Source organism: Prionailurus bengalensis, chromosome D3 (assembly GCF_016509475.1).
Source record: "Prionailurus bengalensis isolate Pbe53 chromosome D3, Fcat_Pben_1.1_paternal_pri, whole genome shotgun sequence".
Taxonomy (NCBI): Eukaryota; Metazoa; Chordata; class Mammalia; order Carnivora; family Felidae; genus Prionailurus; species Prionailurus bengalensis.
Window position 1 is genome coordinate 64,734,048 of NC_057356.1, and position 21,242 is coordinate 64,755,289.

Sequence of the window (21,242 nt, forward strand, 5' to 3'; positions counted from 1 at the left end):
TTTCTCCTGAAACTTGGGAAAGAATTCCTGGAGGATGACTTTCAATTAGTTAAAAACAAAATCCAGAAACAGATAATCTGACAGTCACTTTTTTTTTTCATTTGAGGTCAAGAGATATTATACCCTCAACAATCCTACTTGTCATCAGGTGATCACCTGTACAGTATTGTTGAAAAGGTTCCAGGAGGCCCCAAGTAAAAAATAATCCTCCCCCACTTTCATGAACATAAAATTCCCTTTTGGGAGCTTTATCAGTTAGATATTTAAACACAAAGTCTGCTGGAGAGAAATGAAACTATTATTATTGGACCATCATGAAATAATGGACCTTATGATGCCTTATAATTTGGAAACTCTGTAATTGTATTATCAGACCTCAGTAGAAACAAAAGTGTCTGAGAACAAGTTTTGATTGTGGAATAGACTGGCTCTAGGTTCCCAAAATACATAGTATGGAACAAGGTTGAAAGAATATGAAAACAAAAGGAGTCAGTATCCAAAACAGCTTTGTCAACTTTACATTTAAAGGCCAGCTCTTCTCCAATGCACTGAATAGTTCAAGTACCAGAAATCCCACAAATAAGACCATAGCATATTAAGAAAAAAATAAGAAGAAATTTAGCCCCCACGGTTTGGTGTTGATTCCAAAAAGATTTGTTTAAAGACAAACACATTTTCAAACTTAAGATTAATTTTTAAAATGTCAGGGAAAAAAAGGTTTAAATAATTACCACAGTCAGTTTTGGAGATCACAGATTTCACACCAAATGAATAAGGGAAACATAAAGACAAACCAGAAATTTAAAATCCCTCAAGCTTATTCCCACAGAATAAGGTGTTACTCCTTACCCTTATCACCAGCGTTGTTTCTGACCTCAATTTAATTTAGCAGTGAGGATGATTCTCCTGATCCCTGAAGAATTACCCTGAACTCTACCAGACCTCATTGTCTTCCCTTAAATCAGCTTTATTTCCACTGGCACATTAGACATCCATCAACTGTGAATTTGAGCTATTCCCTGCTTCTTCAGAGATGGAATTCTGATCTCTCCCCTACCCCCACCTCATCCCTGACCAACCAATTGAGAACAGGGCAATTACATGACATTTACCACTTCAAAAAATTATTCCAAGTATTTTCAGTTTGTTTCTCTCTCTTCCAAATATCCATTACTTTATATTTATTTTCTGGAACACAGCAGTGGGTTATTTATTAAGCATGGCATGGTGACTAGTGCTATCATCTGCTTTAGTGACTACTGCAGAATTCTTCTGCAGTAATTTTTAAAAGTCTGGACAAATAAGATGAAGAGAAATGCCCAGAGCAGGTGGGTGCTTAACAGTGACTTATTACTCTACTGATACAGAGTCTATGGACACCTCAATGGACAAGGTGATTTCATCTCTGAGTGAGATTATTATGAAATCGCTATCATTCTGTCATGAATAATTGATCATCACACTGTTAAAAAAAATACAACAGATGTGATAAAGAGTGCAACAAATGTGACAAAGAGGGAGCTTATAGTTTATTATTTTACTGCCTATTATTTCATCATTTGTGAAGATGTCATAGGCACAAGCACCCATTCACTGCATGAGTGTGTAAACTGCATGACAAGTAAAAGATTATAATTAAGTGATTTAACCCTGACTATGCAATAGCCCCTTTGGGTTTTGTGGAAAAGCCTATTTGTAACAGAATGTACAGACGAGTGTTGGCTCTTGCTGGAACTGTGCATTTTCTTTTTAGTCCTTCTCCCCTTTCATCCCAGCTTTCTTCTCACAACTGATGTCCTGTGTGACCAAAGAGTCCATTTGCCTGTGCAATCATCAGTCCGGCTCAAGGCCCAAACTAGGAATTCCACGCAGCCAGCCATCCCCCAACTCCTCCTGCCAAATGAGGCTGCTTATTCAAAATTTACTCTTCTTTCTTTCCATCAATCAAAACTTTAAACTCTCTCCCGGTCCTGTTGTGTTAGTTCTCAGAAGGAAAATAATCTGATTAGAATAAACTAAATTAAATCCAGTATCATAATCTCTGGTAAATTTCTACTCACCTGGCTAACTGAAAACAACATTTTTTCTACAAAATGAACATGAAATGTGACAAAAAGTCTCAAGTTTCATTAGTATACCTAATCTACTATCTCTGATGTCTCCTAAAAGTCATACCATCCGTCAGAACAAACAAGGTTATTCCTGGGGAATTGAAGATCTAGATAAGAATCTTTAAAGATATATAATCCTGGATAGAGTTTTTATTTATTTCTCCAAATAAACATAGAAAAATAGATAAAATATGAAAAAGATGAAAATATAATATTAAATGATTTTTTCCCCTAAAGGGTTCTTTGCAAAGGGTGGAAATTTTCTCAAAAGATTGAACGAGAAAAAAAAAAGATTGAAGGAGAAAACATTTAGGAAAAGTCTCCCCAAATTTTTGAATATGTGACTCAACAGGAAGTAGGAAGAAATTTTTCTCTGGATAAAATTCTTAAAAATAGCATGCACAGAAAAGAAAATAAACAAATGAAGTAGAGTAAGAGGGGGTGAAGCAAAGAGGAGGAGAAAGAAAAGGAGAACAGGAACATTGTCATGAATTGTCTGAGAAGGCATAACCTGCCTAAATGGGCCAAATCCATCCATAAAATAGACAATATATAGGAACATTCTAAATCCCAGTTATGAAGATAAATAAATAAATAAATAAATAAATAAATAAATAAATAAATCCATCCATCCATCCATCCATCCATCCATCCCAGTTATGAGAATTGGGTCCATTTTCTAGACTTGACATGTTATAGCTTCCATAGTATTCAATAGTCATTCAGCCAATCTCAATGTGATGCCTACAACATGCCAACCATTGTTTTATGTACTTCATCTGCAGCAATAAAGAAAAAATAAGACAGAAATCCTTGTCCTCAGATAGGGTGTATTCCAGTAGGAGAGACAAATAATAACTAAGATAAAAAAGGTATTTCCCAGTAAGTCATTAAACAAATAAACAAGTCCCAGAGGAGAAATCCAGTACTCATAACTGCTATAATATATTATCTAAAATGCTCATTTCCCAACCAAAAACTACAAAATATACAAAAAAAGTGGAAACAATAGCCCATACACTGGAAAAAGCACACAATAGAAACTATGAGAGTGATAAGATGTTTGATTCAACAGGAAAAAAACAAAACACTTCAAAGTAGTCATTAGACATACATTCATGGAACTAAAGAAAATTATGGTAAAAAAAATAAAGGAAGGTATGAAGACAATGTCATACCAAATAAAGAATGTCGATGAAGAGACAGAAACTATAAAAAGAACTAAATGGTAATTATACAGTTGAAAAGTATAAAAAACTAGAGGTACTTAACAGTACGCTTGACCTGACATAAAAAAGAATGAGCAAACTTGAAGATAGACTAGTTAATCCAAATAACAGAAAGAAAAAGAGTGAAGAAAAATTAACAGTGTCAGAGAAATGCTGAACACCAAGAAATACAACAAAATACACATATTGGGAGTACAAGAAGGAGAGGGGGAGAAAAGACAGAATGAGCACTGAATAAAATAATAGTCAAAAGTTCTCAAATTTGTAAGGTAAGCACCAACCTCATCTGGTAAACTCAATCAACTCCAAGTAGGATAAATACCAAGTAGGACATACATAAACAGACCTATCATCATAAATACTCTGAAAGCCAAAGGCAAGGAGAAAATCTTGAAAGTAGTGAGACAAAAATGACTTATCACTCATAAATGAACTCCAGTGAGATTAGCAGCTGACTTCTCATCAAAAGCAAGACAAAAACTAGAAGGCAGTGGGATAACACATTCAAAGTGGTACACAACACCAACAACAACTACAACAAAAACATGAATCCTATACATGTTTTAACTGTTAATATACATGTATTAACTGAGAAATACATGTATATGCCTGTATTGTGTGTGTGTATATATGTGTGTGTGTGTATATGTGTGTGTGTGTATATATATGTGTGTATATATATATATATATACATATATATATATATTCTGATTAAGTTCTATCTTTATGAGGAGAGAGAGATTTATAGTAAGAACTGGCTTAAAAAAAAAAGAAATGACTCATATGATTATGGACACCGGAAAGTCCCAAGATCTGAAGAGTGAGTGAGCAAGCTGGAGACCCAGCAGAGCTAATGGTTTAGTTCCAGTCCAAGTGAGCAGTTGACATAGTTTCAGTCCAAATGCTTGCAGGCTAGTGCCCTTGGAAGATTTGATGTTCCAGTGTAGGTTGAAGGCAAGAAAACAAAACAAAACAAAACAAAACAAAAAAAACATTCAATTCAAAGTCTGTCAGGGAGGAAGAATTCTCTCTTACTTAGTGAAATGTCGGCCTTTTTGTTCTGTTCAGGCCTTCAAATGATAAAATGAGGCCCACCTACATTGGAGAGGACAATCTGTTTTACGCAGTTTGCCAACTTAAATGTTAATTTCATTCAGTAACACCCTCACAGAAACAATCGTAATAATGTTTGACCAAATATCTGAGCATCCCATGGTCCAGGAAAGTTGACACATAAAATTAACCATCATGACACAGAATAAAATGATTTAATTAGTAATTACAAAACTACCTACTAAGAAATGCTCAGGTCCAGACATCTTTGCTGGTGAATTGTAACAAGTAAAGAAGAATTAATACCAATTCTTCCAAAAAATAGAAGGAACACTTCCCAAACCATTCTAAAGCTAGTAATAAACTAATACCAAAATAAGACCACATTCCATATAATTCACTTATCTGAAATGTCCAGAATAGGAAAATAAAGAAAGTAGATTAGTGATTGCTTTGAACAAGGAGGCTGGGGAGATAATAGCTATAGGGTACAGAGTTTATTTTTGTAATGATGTTCTAAAATGGATGCTCTAAAATTGACTGTCCTGATGGTTGCACATATTTGTAAATATAATAAAAAAAATTGAATTATACACTTTAAAAAGGTGAACTGTATATAGTATGAATTATTATTCAATAAAGCTGCTAAAAGAGAGAGAGAGAGAGAGAGAGAGAGAGAGAGAGAGAGAGAGAGAGAGAGATGTGGGATTGATGCTCTTGTTAGAAGCATGAAAGGACACCCATGGAAATGGGAAGGAAGGCAGAGACTAGAGATGTGCACATGTGATGGCAGAAGCTTGTGAACCAGATCCCAGAAGCTCCCTGCAGTGTGCTGCTGATGCTACCATGCTGCTGGCGTGGAGCTCTTTTTTCCCCAAGATAGGTTTTGGACATGCCTTCCCCAAGGCCTCTGAATATCTGATACCAGAACTTCGGTACACTATATACGCTACATGTCAAAAAGAAACCCCTGCTCAGCCTCAAGACCTGACTGTATATTAATATTGTCTCACCAGACCCCTTGGCTGAAAGAAGTCAATTAGAAATGGATGAAGTATCATGTGCTCTCTTCCAGCATAATATGCCCCCCTCTATAAATATTGAGAACTATTCAGAGCTTACCTGCATTATAATCTAGTCTACTGCTTACCTGGAGAAATACACCTACTGCCTCCATCTCTCTGTTTTCTCAAATGAAAAATGAAAATAATGATAGGGTCCACTTCATGGGTTTCTGTAAAGATTCAATTAAATAATATATATAAAGCACTTTAAAAAGTGCATGGTCTTTGAAAGTGAAGAAAACCTTTGCTATTATTATTCTAATAACAGCAGTTAACAAGTGATGAATAATCAGTTGTTATCTGGTGGTGTGACGCAGATCTCTGAATACGAAGTTCAGCTTAACTGTGTTATTATTTAATCATGTGTCATAATAATTTTACACTATGGCATAAAGCATTTGAATGATCCTGGATTGAATATGCAGATGCTACATAACTAGAATATATACTTAATATATTACATGATATCTTCAAGGTTCAACTGGCTCTCAACAGCATAGCTAACATAAAACAAAATGGTTTAAATTTAAGACAATTAGATGATATTTTTAAGTGCAACCATATGATGGAAACTTGGCAACAACATGCAATAGTAGAAAAGCTGGCAGGTGTATAGCTATGAATTCTGTCTTTCCTGGTTACAAGCTGTGAAATATGGGCAATTTAATTTATTCAGTTTCTTCACCTGTAAAGTAGGTGTAGCCAGAAGCAAATTACCTCAGTCTCTGAGGGTTGCTTACACAGAATGTTGCTTCCCTTTTCCTAACAGAAAATAATAATAGTAATAATAATTATTGCTATAGCTATACCTGTCATGAATATATTCACTGCAAGTAACAGAAAACCCCACTAACATGGCTGAAACATGTAAGGCATAAGATTATCTGTTTTACTGAATAAAAATTCCAGGATCGGGCCCCCAAGGATGTGTGTCTTAATCATACCTTTAAATACATGGCACCTTATGTTTTCCCAGCTCCTAACTCTAGCATACGGTTTTTGTTCATTAGACTACAGGATACATGCAGCACCTCCAGCATCACATTTCCATCCCAGGCAGGAAGAAGGGGAAGGAAATGGGAGGACCATTGAAGTCAAGGCTGTCCATTTTAAAGACCATGCTCAAGAACCCAGTGGCTTTCCCTTATAGTGCACTAGGGAAAACTCAACAGGCTACTGCTAGCTGTAAGATGTCTGGCACATAGTGGCAGCTGAGAAAGAGCTGATGAATCAACTAACCAAAAATGGTGCTTCAATATTAATCAGTTTTAAGCATCTCATATACATTAATTCGTTTAGTCCTCACAGTGAAAACTGAGGCACAGGTTAAGTTATTGTCAAAGGCCACCTTCAGTACTACAGCTATTAGGTATAGTGCCTAGTTAAAAAAAAAAATATATTGTCCCCTCACTTAATTTCTAAAAGGTGCACTTTCCTCTTTGCTAACCCAGTCTTTTTTTCTTTGTTTAATGTTTATTTTTGAAGGAGAGCTAGAGAATGAATAGGGGAGGGGCAGAGATAGAGGGAGACATAGAATCTGAAGCTCTTTGCTGACCCAGTCTTAAATCAAGGTTCATGTCTCAGTGATTAGAATTCAGGCTGTATACCTATTCACATTTGCATCCTTGGCTTGGAAGTTTATGTGCAGAACATAGTCCTAACAACTGTACTTAGGAGCTTAGTTCACACTGGGCCAGTGGAGCCAAAATTTATTTGAGAGTTTGAATACCTGAACCACTCTCCTCACTAACATATTTCAGCTGCCATTCTAAGTTTATAAATGAAGACAGCAGTGGAGCATACTTCCTGGCAATATTATCTGGCCCAAGGAGCAGGAAAATTTGTTTCAGAACTTCTGCTACATCCTATTATTGTTTACAATATATAGTGATTGCATCACAGCCGTAATTTTTAGTACAGGTTCACAGGAGGCAAATTCTGGAAGTCAAAGGCTGAGCAACAGTTAGGATTGAAACCTATCTACATAATAATGTAAAGCAGCCAACAGTATCTTTGTGAGCATAAGGATAGTTGACAAATATAATTGCATATATTTAAATTATACAACATGATGATTTGATACATGTGTATATTATAGAATGACTACCAAAATCAAGATAATTAACACACTTATCACCTCAGTTAAAATAGGTAACTGTGTGTGGTGAGCATGCTTCATTTGCTCTCAAAAACTTTCTAGTATATAATACTGTATTATTAACTCTAGTTACCATGCTGTACATCAGAGCCTCAGAACTTATTCATTTTATAACTGAAAATGTGTGCCCTTTGACCTACACCTCCCCATTTCTCTCTCCCCCTAGCCCCTGGTAATGACCATTGTCTTCTCTGTTTCTATGAAATTAGGCGTTTTTTTTGTGGGTTTGTGTGTGTGTGTGTGTGTGTGTGTGTGTGTGTGTGTGTGTTGTTTAGAGTCCACATAAATGATATCATACAGTTTTTGTCTTTCTCTTTCTAGTTTATTTCTGTTACTATTAATGCCCTCAAGATTCATTCTTCTTGTCACACATGGCAGGATTTCCTTTTTTTATGGTTAAACAATATACCATTATATCTATCTATCTGTCTCACATTTTCTTTATCTATTCATCAATTGAAGGACATTTACATTATATACATATCTTGGCTATTGTGAATAATGATGCAATAAACACGACTGTACAGATATTTCTTGTAGATACTGATTTAAATTCCTTTAGGTATATAACTTGGAGTAGGATTGCTGGACCATATGGTAGTTCAATTTTTAATTTTTTAAGAGTTTATTTATTTTCAGAGGGGGGAGAGAGAATGAGTGAGTGGGGGAGGGGGAGAGAGAGAGAGAAAGAGAGAGAATCTCAAATCTCTGCGCTGACAGCACAGAGCCTGACTCAGGGCTTGATCTCACAAACCATCAGATTGTGACCTAGTCCAAAATGAAGAGTCAGACGCTTAACCAACTGAGTCACCCAGGCAACCCAATTTTTAACTTTTTGAAGAATTTCCATACTGTTTTCCATAATGGCTATACCATTTTATATTCTCAGTAGTCTCCACATCCACATTCTTGCTGAAACTTGCTACTCTTGTATTTTTGACAATAGCCATCCTGAGAGGTATGAGGTGATAACTCATTGTGGCTTTTTAATTTCCCTGATGATTAGTAATACTTAAAACCTTTTTATATAACTTTTGGCTATTTGTATGTCTTCTTTGGAAAAATATCTATTCAGGTCCTTCACCCATTTTTATGGGATTATGTTTTGTTTTGATACTGAGTTATATGAGTTCTTTATATATTTTGGATTATATTATCAGATATATTGTTTGCAAATATTTTCTCCCTTTTTGTAGGTTACCTTTCCAATTTATTTTCTTTGCTGTGCAAAAGCTCTTTGGTTTATTTAGTTCCATTTATTTATTGTAGAATAGAGAGCCCAGACATAAACCTATGCATATACCATCAACTAATGTTTTCAAGCATACCAAGAATATGCAATGAGAAGAAAGTTTATTCAATAAATGTTGGGAAATCTGGATATCCACATGCAAAGGAATGAAATTTGACCCTTATACCTCTCATGAAAATTAACTTGAAATGGATCAAAGACTTAAAGGTAAGACCGAAAACCATAAAAGTCCTAGAAGAAAACCTAGGCAAAAGATCTTTAACATTAGTTTTAGCACAATTTCTTAGATGATACATCAAAAGAATAGGCAACAAAAACTAAAAAACGTTACTGCCTTGGAAGCTACAAGGGAAATCTTCAAGGAGAGTAGTTTCTAAGCCTTCTAAGGTCTGTACGAATACACATTAGAGCTCTGTTCAAGAGTGTGGCTTATTAGACAATTGCATAAATGGGTCTGAACTCCATATCTAAGCCAATATGGAACAGAAGAGAAAAATCACAGGAACAAAGCTATGGTGGGGTAGAGGGAATGATTTTTCAGTAGACTCAATACCCGGAGCCAGAAATGAAAAGAAAACCATAAGCTTCCCACAGGCTTGTAACAAATTTTGAAGAAGGTAGAACCTCCTGCAGAATCTGAAATGGGGGGATTAATTCATTATATAAGTGCCTAAATGCATTTCAAATAAAGGATGACATGGCTGACCTAGATATAACAACGATGCCTATTTTTAAGATTACCTTAAGCATCAACCTATAAAATAAGTAAAGTGTTTTATAAACAGCAAATTGCTATATAGGTGTTAATTACTATTGCTGCTTTCATTGTTCTCTTCATTGTTATTTTGCAAGCATTTAGCTCAGGGCCTTTCATATTGTAAGTTCTTGTATTTTATAAATACAATTATTGACTGGCTGGATTAAAAAGAAAAACTGACCTATCTATTTTCCCTAGCCTGCTTTACCCCAAATTCTAGCCCCAAGGGGAGAAACAAAAATTGACAGTACAGGAGATTCCCAAGAGATGAAGCTTGCTGAAGGGACAGACAGTAGACCACACAAAAGGAGGACTGTTGAGCTGCTTGAAGGGGCTTACTCGGTCTGTTTACAAGAAGAGCACGCATCCTGATTGTAATAAGTGAGCTTGGAGGGCTAGACAGGCTCTTTAATCTCAGAAATGACACTGTGAACTCCAGTTCACCTGCTCGATTTATTTACATTGCTTTTGCCCGCTAACAAATCCAACTCTCCATCAGATTAATCAACATTTATCAGCCAGCGGCGGGAGCATCATTTCATAACGTAAGTAAAATAGAGAGGGAGTGAAATGGAATAGAGAGAGAATAAAACTCCCATTACTCTGTGGCTATTTTATTCTCTATGTATTTTATTCACATAATGAATGATGTACTTCTGGCTTTAACAGCATAGCAACCCAGGGTTCTGTTTGTTTAATGTTTTCCCGCCAGGGACTGTGCAATTCAATAGCATATGCACAGCAGGATAAAGGAGGAGGATGGTCAAGTCTGAGTTTTGAGGTTTAAGATTGCTCAAATATACCAAAGGTGGGTTAACACCAAGTTGTCCAGAGTCTTGTGTTAGTTCAAATGAATTGCCACCAATCAACAAAATAATTTGTCCATGTGGTGTTTCATTGGCCTTTATTGCAAATGAACCATTCATTTATTCAGCCATTTAAATAATCCAGCACCAACCGTGTACCAGAAATTGTTCTGGGTGCTAATGACATAGCAGTGAATAGAACAAAGTTCCTGTGCCCATGGAGTTTATACTTAAGGGGGATTATAAACGATAACAAATAAATATATAATAAAATTTCATGTAGTAATACATTTTACCATGACAAATAAACCAGGCTATGGGACCAGAAACAAAGAGTGTTACTTTGGATAGGGTAGCCTAAAAGGCTGTGCAGAGGTGATATTGCAGCAGAAATCTGAAGGAAGTCAAAGAACTAGGCATTTGAGTATCTGAGTGAACTGCATCCAGATGGAAGGGAAAAGAAGGAACATGGAGAAACTGGGAGGCCAGTTTTGCTGGAAAGGAGTGAAGAAAGGGAAGAATAAGAGAACATGTCAGAGAAGTAGCACTGGGATATATCATGTAAATCTATGCAACATTAGTAGGCATTTGAAAGTGATAAGAATTATGTGGAAATTTTAAAAAATCAAGTTATGATTTTGCCCTTGACCATCCACATAAGGACAGAAATCTGGTTTATAATTCTTTACTTTTTAAATTGAGCGTTGATACTGCCCAGGTTACCAATATTTTAATGATGTTGTTGATGATGATGATGATGATGATGATGATGATACAATAAGGCATTTCATAATTGATTACTTGGTCAATAATGACTGAGTTAGTAACAAAAAACCTTTTAGTTGAAGTAGAACATGCAAAGAGAGAAGTGTTCAATTCATATGTGAATGGCTCAATGAATTATCCCAAAGTGAAAATACCACCAGATGAAGAAACTGAACATTACTGACCTCTAGGTTTCACTTACTGGTCTTTTGTAATCACAAGCCTCCCATGTCACCCAAGTGAACAACTCTCCTGTCTTCTAATAACATATACTATGTCTGCCTGTTTTCAGAATTCTCTATAAATGTGAGATTTACCATTTTTTGCGCATAATATCTGTTCATTTTTACTGCTGTTTAGGAATCGATGGTAATATACCAGATTTATTTATCCGTTTATAAATCAGGGATGTTTCCAGTTTGGGGTTACTAATCATTGTGCTACTATAAATATTCTTGTACTTTTCTATTGCTGCACATGTTTCTGTTGGGTATACACTGAGAAGGAATTATTGGGTCATAGGGTATATGTGTTCAGATTTAGTAGGAAACGTCAATATATTTTCAAAGTGAATATACCAGTTTACACTCCCACCAGCCATTTCAGTAGGTGTGTAGTGATGCCTCATCTTTAATTTGCATTTCTCTGTTGACTATTGAGTTGAAGCACTGAATTACAGGTTTATTGGCCATTTAGAAACACTCTCTTGTGAAATATTTGATTCTCTTGCCCATTTTTTTCTGAATTGTCTGTATTTCCCTTAAGTTCTTTATATACTTTGTGCATATGTGTATGTGTTGCTGAATAACTTTTCTTTCTTTTGTGACTTTTTAAGAACGTTTTTATTTAAGTAATCTCTATACTGAATGTGGGGCTAAACTCATGACCCTGAGATGAAGAGTTGCACACTCCTCTGACTGAGCCAGTCAGGAGTCCCATCTTTTTTACTTTCTTAAAGTTGTCTTTCCATGATCAGAAATTCCCAATTTTAATCTAGTTGACTTTGGCAATCTTTTAATTAGAGTCTGCTGTGATTTGTTTGAGAAATCCTTACCTATCCCAAATTCATGAGGATATTCTCATAGATTACAAAAGGTTGGTTTAATTTTTACCTTGAGATTTCCAACACTTAGATTTACATCTTGTTAGCATGCAGTAGTTTCAAGTCTTTTTTTTTTTTTTTTTGCTATGGATATCTAGTTGAATCAATGCAATTTATGGGGAAGAATGTCTTCTCATCTCTTTTGTTGTAGGCGTTATTTTTTTAATTATTATTTTTTTTAATTTACATCCAAGTTAGTTAGCATATAGTGCAACAAGGATTTCAGGAGTAGATTCCTTAATGCCCCTTACTCATTTAGCCCATTCCCCCTCTCAAAGCCCCTCCAGTAACCCTCTGTTTGTTCTCCATATTTAAGAGTCTCTTATGTTTTGTCTCCCTCACTGTTTTTATATTATTTTTGCTTCCTTTCCTTTGTGTTCATCTGTTTTGTATCTTAAAGTCCTCATATGAGTGAAGTCATATGGTATTTATCTTTCTCTAATTTCGCTTAGCATAATACCCTCTAGTTCCATCCATGTAGTTGCAAATGGCAAGATTTCATTCTTTTTTGATTGCTGAGTAATACTCCATTGTGTATATATGCCACATCTTCTTTATACATTCATCTATCAATGGACATTTGGGCTCTTTCCATACTTTGGCTATTGTTGATAGTGCTGCTATAAACATTGGGGGGCATGTGCCCCTTCAAAACAGCATACCTGTATCCCTTGGATAAATACCTAGCAGTGCAATTGCTGAGTCGTAGGATAGTTCTATTTTTAATTTTTGAGGAACCTCCATACTGGTGGCTACACCAGTTTGCATTCCCACCAGCAGTGCAAAAGAGATCCTCTTTCTCATTCTCACAACATTTGTTGTTGCCTGAGTTGTTAATGTTAGCCATTCAGACAGGTGTAAGGTGATATCTCACTGTGGTTTTGATATTCATTTCCCTGATGATGAGTGATGTTGAGCATTTTTCATGTGTTGGTTGGCCATCTGGACGTCTTCTTTGGAGAAGTGTCTGTTCATGTCTTTTGCCCATTTTTTTTTACTGGGTTATTTGTTTTTGGGTGTTGAGTTTGATGAGTTCTTTATAGATTTTGGATACTAACCCTTTATCTGATATGTCATTTGCAAATATCTTCTCCCATTCCGTCAGTTGCCTTTTAGTTTTGCTGACTATTTCCTTTGCTGTGCAGAAGCTTTTTATTTTGGTGAGGTCCCAATAGTTCGTTTTTGCTTTTGTTTCCCTTGCCTCCAGAGATGTGTTGAGTAAGAAGTTGCTGCGGCCAAGGTCAAAGAGGCTTTTGCCTGCTTTCTCCTCGAGGATTTTCATGGCTTCTTGTCTTACATTTAAGTCTTTCATCCATTTTGAGTTCATTTTTGTGTATGGTGTAAGAAAGTGGTCCAGGTTCATTTTTCTGCATGTTGCTGTCCAATTTTGCCAGCACCACTTGCTGAAGAGACTGTCTTTATTCCATTGGATATTCTTTCCTGCTTTGTCAAAGATTAATTGGCCATAAATTTGTGGGTCCATTTCTGGGTTCTTTATCTGTTCCATTGATCTGAGTATCTGTTTTTGTGCCAAGGAGCTATTTTTAAGCCTATTTTTTATGGGCTGTTTCTGGCTCTTTATTCTGTCTAACTCCATTAATTACTATCCTTACAGTAACTCCAGTGTTAAATATTAAAGGTTTATAATAAGTTTTAATAGGTGGTATTTTTTATTCAACATTGTCTTAACTCTTCTTGTTCTTTTATATAATTTTAACAGCTTTTATTTTTAAAGCAACTTAGGATTCATAGCAAAATTAAGGAAAAGGTACAGAAATTTCCCATACATTTCCTGCCTCCACGTATGCCTAGCCTCCCCATCAAAATCCTACATGAGAGTGGTATGTTTGTTACAATGAATGTACCTACATTGGTATATCATTGTTATCCAAAATTTATAGTTTACATTAGGGTTTAATCTTGGTATTGTGACAGATATATAATGACATGTGTCCACTATTATAGTATAATACACAGTAGTTTCGCTGTCCTAAAAATCCTCTCTGTTCTGCCTATCCACCCATTGCCTTCTCCCAGACCTCTGTCAACAACTGATCTTTTTACTATAGTTAACAGTGTTGCCTTTAACGGAGTGTTATATAGTTAGGATTACACAGTTTGTAGCCCTTAGAGATTGGCTTCTTTCACTTTGTAATATGCATTTAAAGTTCCTCTGAATTTTCATGGCTTATCATCTAGGATTATAGTCCACTTTGAGGTGTATGTATGGGTGTATATGTATGAAGGATGTAAGGTCTGTTTCTATGTATCTATATGCACTTTTTTTGCATGTGGACATTAATATTAAGGTGCTCTAGCACCATTTGCTGAAAAGACTATCCTCATTTTTACTTTTTTCAATGATAAGTTAACTATAGTTACATAGCCTATTTCTGAGCTTTCTACTCTCTTCCATTGATCTGTTTATCTAATCTTTTTACCAACAGCATACTGTCTTGATTATTGTAGTTTTATCATAAGTCTTAGAGTTGAAAAGTATCAGTCCTCTGACTTCATTCTCCTTAACTACTACATTGGTTATTCTGGGTCTTTTGCCTCTGTGAACTTTAAAATCAGTTTATCGATAACCACAAAATAGCACACTCAGATTTTTATTGGAATTTCACTGAATCTACCAATCAAGTTGGGGCCAACTAACATCTTAACAATATTGAGTCTTTCTATCCATGAACATGGTATATTTCTCCATTTATTTATTCTTCCATTTCTTTCACCAGAGTTTTATAGTTTTTCTCATATATATCTTGCACATATTTTGTTAGATTTATACCTAACAATTTAACTTTTTGAGTACTAATGTAAATGGTACTATGTTTTAATTTCAAATTCCATTTCTTTATTTTTGGTATATAGGAAAGTGACTTACTTTCCTGTATTAACCTGGTATGCTGCAACCTTGCTATAATTACTAATAAGTTACAAGAGTTTTTGGTTGATTCTTTCAGGTTTTCCAAATAGACAATCATGTACTCTACAAAGACAGTTTTTATTCCTTCCTTCCAACTCAGTATAACTTTTATTTCCCTTTATTGTCTTATTAAAGCATTAGGTAGGACTTCCAGTATCATGTTGAAAAACAGTGGTGAGAGGGAACATCTTTGCCCTATTCCTGATTCTAGTGGGGAAAGTTACAGTTTGTCACCATTGAGTATGATATTAGCTACAGCTTTTTGTAGAGGTTCCTTGTCAAATTGAGGAAGTTCCCTCTATTCCTAGTTTGCTGAAAGTTTTTACTATGAATAGATGTTTATATTGTCAACTGTTTTGTCTGCATCCATTGATATGATTATGTGATTTTTCTTTAGCCTGTTGATATGATAGATTACATTGAACCTGCCTTGTATACCTGGAATAGATCCTACTTGGTCAAGTGTATAATAATCTTTATACACTGTTAGATTGATTTGCTAATACATTCTTGAGGATTTTTTGTATCTATGTTCATGAGAGATATTGACTGGTCTGTAATTTTCTTGTAATGTCATTGTCTGGTTTTGTTATTAAGATAATACCGGCTTCATGGAATGATTTAGGAAATTTTTCTCTGGTTCTGTATTATCTTTGATTTTCTGTAGTTTGAAAATTATGTGTGTCATTTGTTTGGTTTTTTTTTGAATTTTTCCTGTTTGGTATTCTCTGAACTTCCTGGATCTGTGTTTGGTGTCTAACATTAATTTGGAGAAATCCTCAGTCATTATTGCTTCAAATACTTCTACTCTTCCTCACATTCTTTCTTCTCCTGGTTTTCCATTACACATGTTATTTATTTTGTATTTGGTTCACAGTTCTTAGATATCCTCCTTCTCTGTCCTTCCTTCCCCGTATTTTTTCCTCTTTGTTTATCTGTTTGGGAAGTTTCTATTGACATATTCTCAAGTTCAGAGATTATTTCCTCAACCATTTCCAGTCTGTTAATGAGCCCATCAAAGTCATTCTTATTTATGCTGTAGTGTTTTTATTTCTAACATTTTTAAAATTCTTTCTTGGAATTTCCATCTCTCTGCTTATATTGTCCATCTGTTCTTGTATATGGTCTATGTATTAGAGCCCTTAGCATATTAACCACAGTTGTTTTAAATTCCCAGTCTAGTGATTCCAATCTGATTCCAGATTTCATCTCTGGCATGATTGCTGAATTTTTTCAAATATCTTTGTTGCACCTGTTTAGATGATCATGTGATTACGCCCCTACACACACATTTTAATCTATAAAGGTATAGTATGCTGATTGTTTTTTCTTACATTGAACAAACTTTGAATTTCTAGAATTAAACACAACCTGTTTGTGATGCATTTTTGTATATAAATTCAACTTTATCATTAATGTTTTATTTAGGATTTTAAATCTATATTCATGAGGATACTGTTATTTTAAATTTCTTTTGGTAGAACATCCTGGTCTTATGAAAAGAATGAAAGAAGGAGAGAGAAAGAGAAAGAGAGACATTTCCTTGTTTTATATGAAAATTTTTATGTAACATCGGAATTATTTATTTCTTATAATCCAATAATCCACTCATATTAGAGATTTCTTTATGCTAAATTTTCTTTAAAATTCTGTTTCGATTTTATTCTTATGTAATATTTATTCTTTTATTCTTTTCCTCTTTAGAAATGTTTTTATCTCATTTAAATTTTGGATTCAATGCCACAAAGTTGTTTATAGTATTTTTATATCAAAATCCTAAAATATGTAGGATTTAAATATTTTTAACATTTACATTAATATTGTTTGTACTCCCTCTTTCTTATTAGTCTCCCCCAAATTTATCAATTTAACCTTTTAAATGAACCAATTTTTCAGTTTTAAAAAAATCTCTAATATATTTTCTATATTAATTTCTTCATTAATTTTTATCATTTCTCTCATTCTTCATTTAGATTTAATTGTTCTTCATATGAATTCTTAGCTCATTGACTTTTATTTATTCTTTTTTTTTTGAAGACACATTTATTCAGCATCATGATCAGACTATTACATTTAGCAATCAACAGCATGGGTACAAAAAAACATCTACATTAAAACCCTTTGTGGAATGCTTTACAATTTCCACAGAACAGAAACTAACCTGTTATACAATTAATCACAAATACAGTCCTCAAGTTTTTGCCCATACACATGAGTATTGTTTAAAACATGTCTTCTTTGTAGCATCTAGGCTCTGCCACCACTGTGCTTGTCTGAGTTCACAAATCTGTTGTAACCTGTAGCTTCCCTGTCACTTCTCTGGCTCTCCTCTCCTGCTAAGCTTTGTTTCCTGGCAGTAATCAAAACCTTCTGCCACTGACACAGCTACTGCTGCTGCTGCTGGAACCACCATAGCCACCTTGGTTTCGTGGTTTGTCAAAGTACTGGTCTCCACCACCACAGGGGCCACAGTTTCTGTCTCCAAAATTTCCTCGTTTCATGGGTCCAAAATTTGAAGACTCATTGTTGTAATTGCCAAAATCATTATAGGTTTCCACCTCCAAAGTTGCTTCCATCATCACCAAATCCGTTATAGTCATCCCCACTGTCACCATATCCACCACCATCTTGAGTGCCACCAAAGCCACCTCACCCACTGAAGTTTCCTCCAGAACCAAAGCTTTCATTCCTACCAAAACCACTTCCACAACCACCATCAAAGTTTTTAGAACCACTTCAACTTCTTTTGCTGGATGAAGCACAAGCCATCTCCTGCTTAAATAGAGCTTTCCTTACTTCACAGTTGTGGCCATTCACAGTATGGTATTTTTGAACAACAACCTTGTCTGCAAAGTCATGGTCATCAAATGTTACAAAAGCAAAGCCTCTCTTTTTGCCACTGCTTCAGTCAGTCATGATTTCAATCAGTTCAATTTTCATATACTGTTCAAAACAATCTCTTAGATGTTCTTCATGTATCTTCTTTAATGCCACCAACAAAAATCTTTTTTCACAGTTAAGTAGGCACCAAGTCTTTGAGAATCTTCTCTTGAGACAGCCCTCTTTGGTCCTACAACTCTTAATCCACCTTGTGTGGCCTTGCATTCATGGCTGCATCCACCTCTTCCACACTGGCATACGTGACAAACCCAAAGCCTCTGGATTGCTTGGTGTTTGGATCTCTCATTACCACAAAGTCTGTAAGCATTCCCCAATGTTCAAAATGGCTCCTCAGACTCTCATCAAACCACTGATGGAAACCTCTTGCAGCTGTTCAGGCTCTTTGGAAGACTCTGACTTAGACATGATGGCGGTGGAAGGGGAGATATTTGCAATGCTTACTCGGCAGGGTCCACAGGCAGAAAGCTTTTTTTTCTTAACAAATACATGTAAGGCTATGAATTTCCCTCCAGTCACAGCATTAGTGATAACCCATAGGATCATGTAGGTCATATTTAAAAGTATTTTCTACTTTCAAACATGATTTATTAATTGTATTGTTATTTATAAGTGTAGGTTATTTATAAGTGTGTTGCTTGGAATAGAAGCTGTTGAGAATTTTATAAAGTGTTTTTCCCCCTGTAGCTTAAATCCACTGTCATCAAATAACATATTCTTTGTGATTTTAACCCATTATCTTTTGTTGAGATTTGCTTTGTGGCCTATTTATATTGTCATGTTTTCAATTAAAATAATTGACATGTATTCTCAATTATTAAGTACAGCATTCTGTATATTTCAAGCAGATCAGAGAGTGATTTACTGGGCTGAGCAAATTGAAGCCAGAATTTTCAGGAGTTTTATTAAACGATGTAAAACCAGGAGTAAGAGAAAAAGCCTGCAGCTCAGGGGAATTTGAATCATAAATCTCTGAATAAAGCGAGGACACCTGAAGAGTGATACATTCACTGGTGAGTTAGGAAAACAAAATGCTTCCCCCCCCCCAAAAAAAACCCACAAAACCCAAAAAACAGCCTATTTTGCTTTAGTAAGGAGCAGGAAAAAAAATAAAGGGAGGAAAATGTTCCTTTCACATGAGTTTAGGAATGAACATCACAATCATAATTCACTAAGTACATGGGAAATCATTCCACTATGCTTAAGGGTCAGAAGTAACAAGAGCATTTTACCAAGATTTGCAAACATTGAAGATACCTAAACTATAATATTAATAATATAAATATGTTTAAAAATTAAATAGAGCGCACTTCGTAAAAAAAAATAAAAAAGAGAGTGTAAAATTAACAAGCCATATTGGTAAAGAACCAAATGAATTTTGCAGAAATTTAAAACATGATAATTGAAATCCAAAATTCAGTGGAAGGTTAATATAGCAGTTTACACATAGATGAAGAGAGAATTGATAAATTGAAAGAGATCTGAAGAAATCACCCAACTAGAGAAAAGAAAAACATAAAACAGACATTAAGAGAGGATGAATGAAATTATGGGGTCCAACATGCATCTGACTGGATTTCCAGATAAGGACAGAAATGAAGAAGTAATGATTATAGAATACTAGCTGAGAACTTTTCATAACTATTTAAAAGCACTTAATATTTAGAAGACTGAGTGAATATCTGGCAAGAAAAATGGAAATATATTTATGTCACAGGAAAACTACAGAACGTCAAATTTATCATAATTTTATAATTATGATATTGTGGTATTGTCACAAGGATAAACATAAAAAGAATAAATATTTCAGAAATATAGCCACGCATATAGGAAAACTTTATGATTAATGGGACTCCTATAAAATAAGAAAAAGGCAAACGTTCTAATAGAAAAGTGGGCAAAAAATATAAATAACTATTATATAAATATTTAAGAGGAAAAATAAGTGACTAGTGCATGTAAAAACAAAAACAAAAATTCAATCTTAATAAATAGCAGAGAAATAGCCTGTTTAACGTCCTTGATAAAAATGGAGAGCAAAAGAACTCTTAGACATGACTGATGAGAGTTTAAATTGGTAAAACTTAGGAAAACCATTTGAAATTAGCCACCAAATTTGAACCTACTGTGAAGTGGGAAGCCATACATATGGGAGTATCCAGTTTACCCTTATTCTCTTAGAGTAATCTTTTTTTTAATTTTTTTCAACGTTTTTTATTTATTTTTGGGACAGAGAGAGACAGAGCATGAACGGGGGAGGGGCAGAGAGAGAGGGACACACAGAATCGGAAACAGGCTCCAGGCTCCGAGCCATCAGCCCAGAGCCTGACGCGGGGCTCGAACTCACAGGACCGCGAGATGGTGACCTGGCTGAAGTGGGACGCTTAACCGACTGCGCCACCCAGGCGCCCCTTAGAGTAATCTTTAATACTACTCCCTTTAATTTTTCAAAATGTTTCAGGTTGAACAATACACTAACTTATCATCCTACTTATGACCCAGTAAATCTACTTCTAGATATATTTAACTAAGAAAAATTCTTCTTCACATATGCCAGGATAATTCTATGAGGATGCTTCTAGGAGCATTATTTGTAATAGCAAAACCTGAAATCAAACTAAATGTCTACCAACAGCAGAATGAATAAATAAAATTAGGTATGTTTTTAATGCTGGAGTACTATGTAGAAATAGAAATAAATAGATCTTTACATACAATATGGAGTAAAAACATTGTTTGGGTGAAAGAAGGAAGTGACTAAAGAATACATGTTTCTATTACCATGACATTTAAACATAGGCAACCTATATATTAAGTCATATACACACATGTAGCAAAATAATTAGCAATTCAAGAAAATAATTCATATAAAATTGAAAATAGTAGTTATTTCTCACAAGAAATAGGAGATTTAAGGGAAAGTATATGCTGAGGATTTCAAATACACTGGTTTTTTCTTTAAGCTGGGGTGGGACTACTGAATAATAATAATAATAATAATAATAATAATAATAATAAGATATACCCTTTAAAAAGTATGATGTATTTCACATTTAAAATCATTATTAAACTGAAAATTTGATAAGATATTATTGATTTTTATCTTTTTCACCCAATA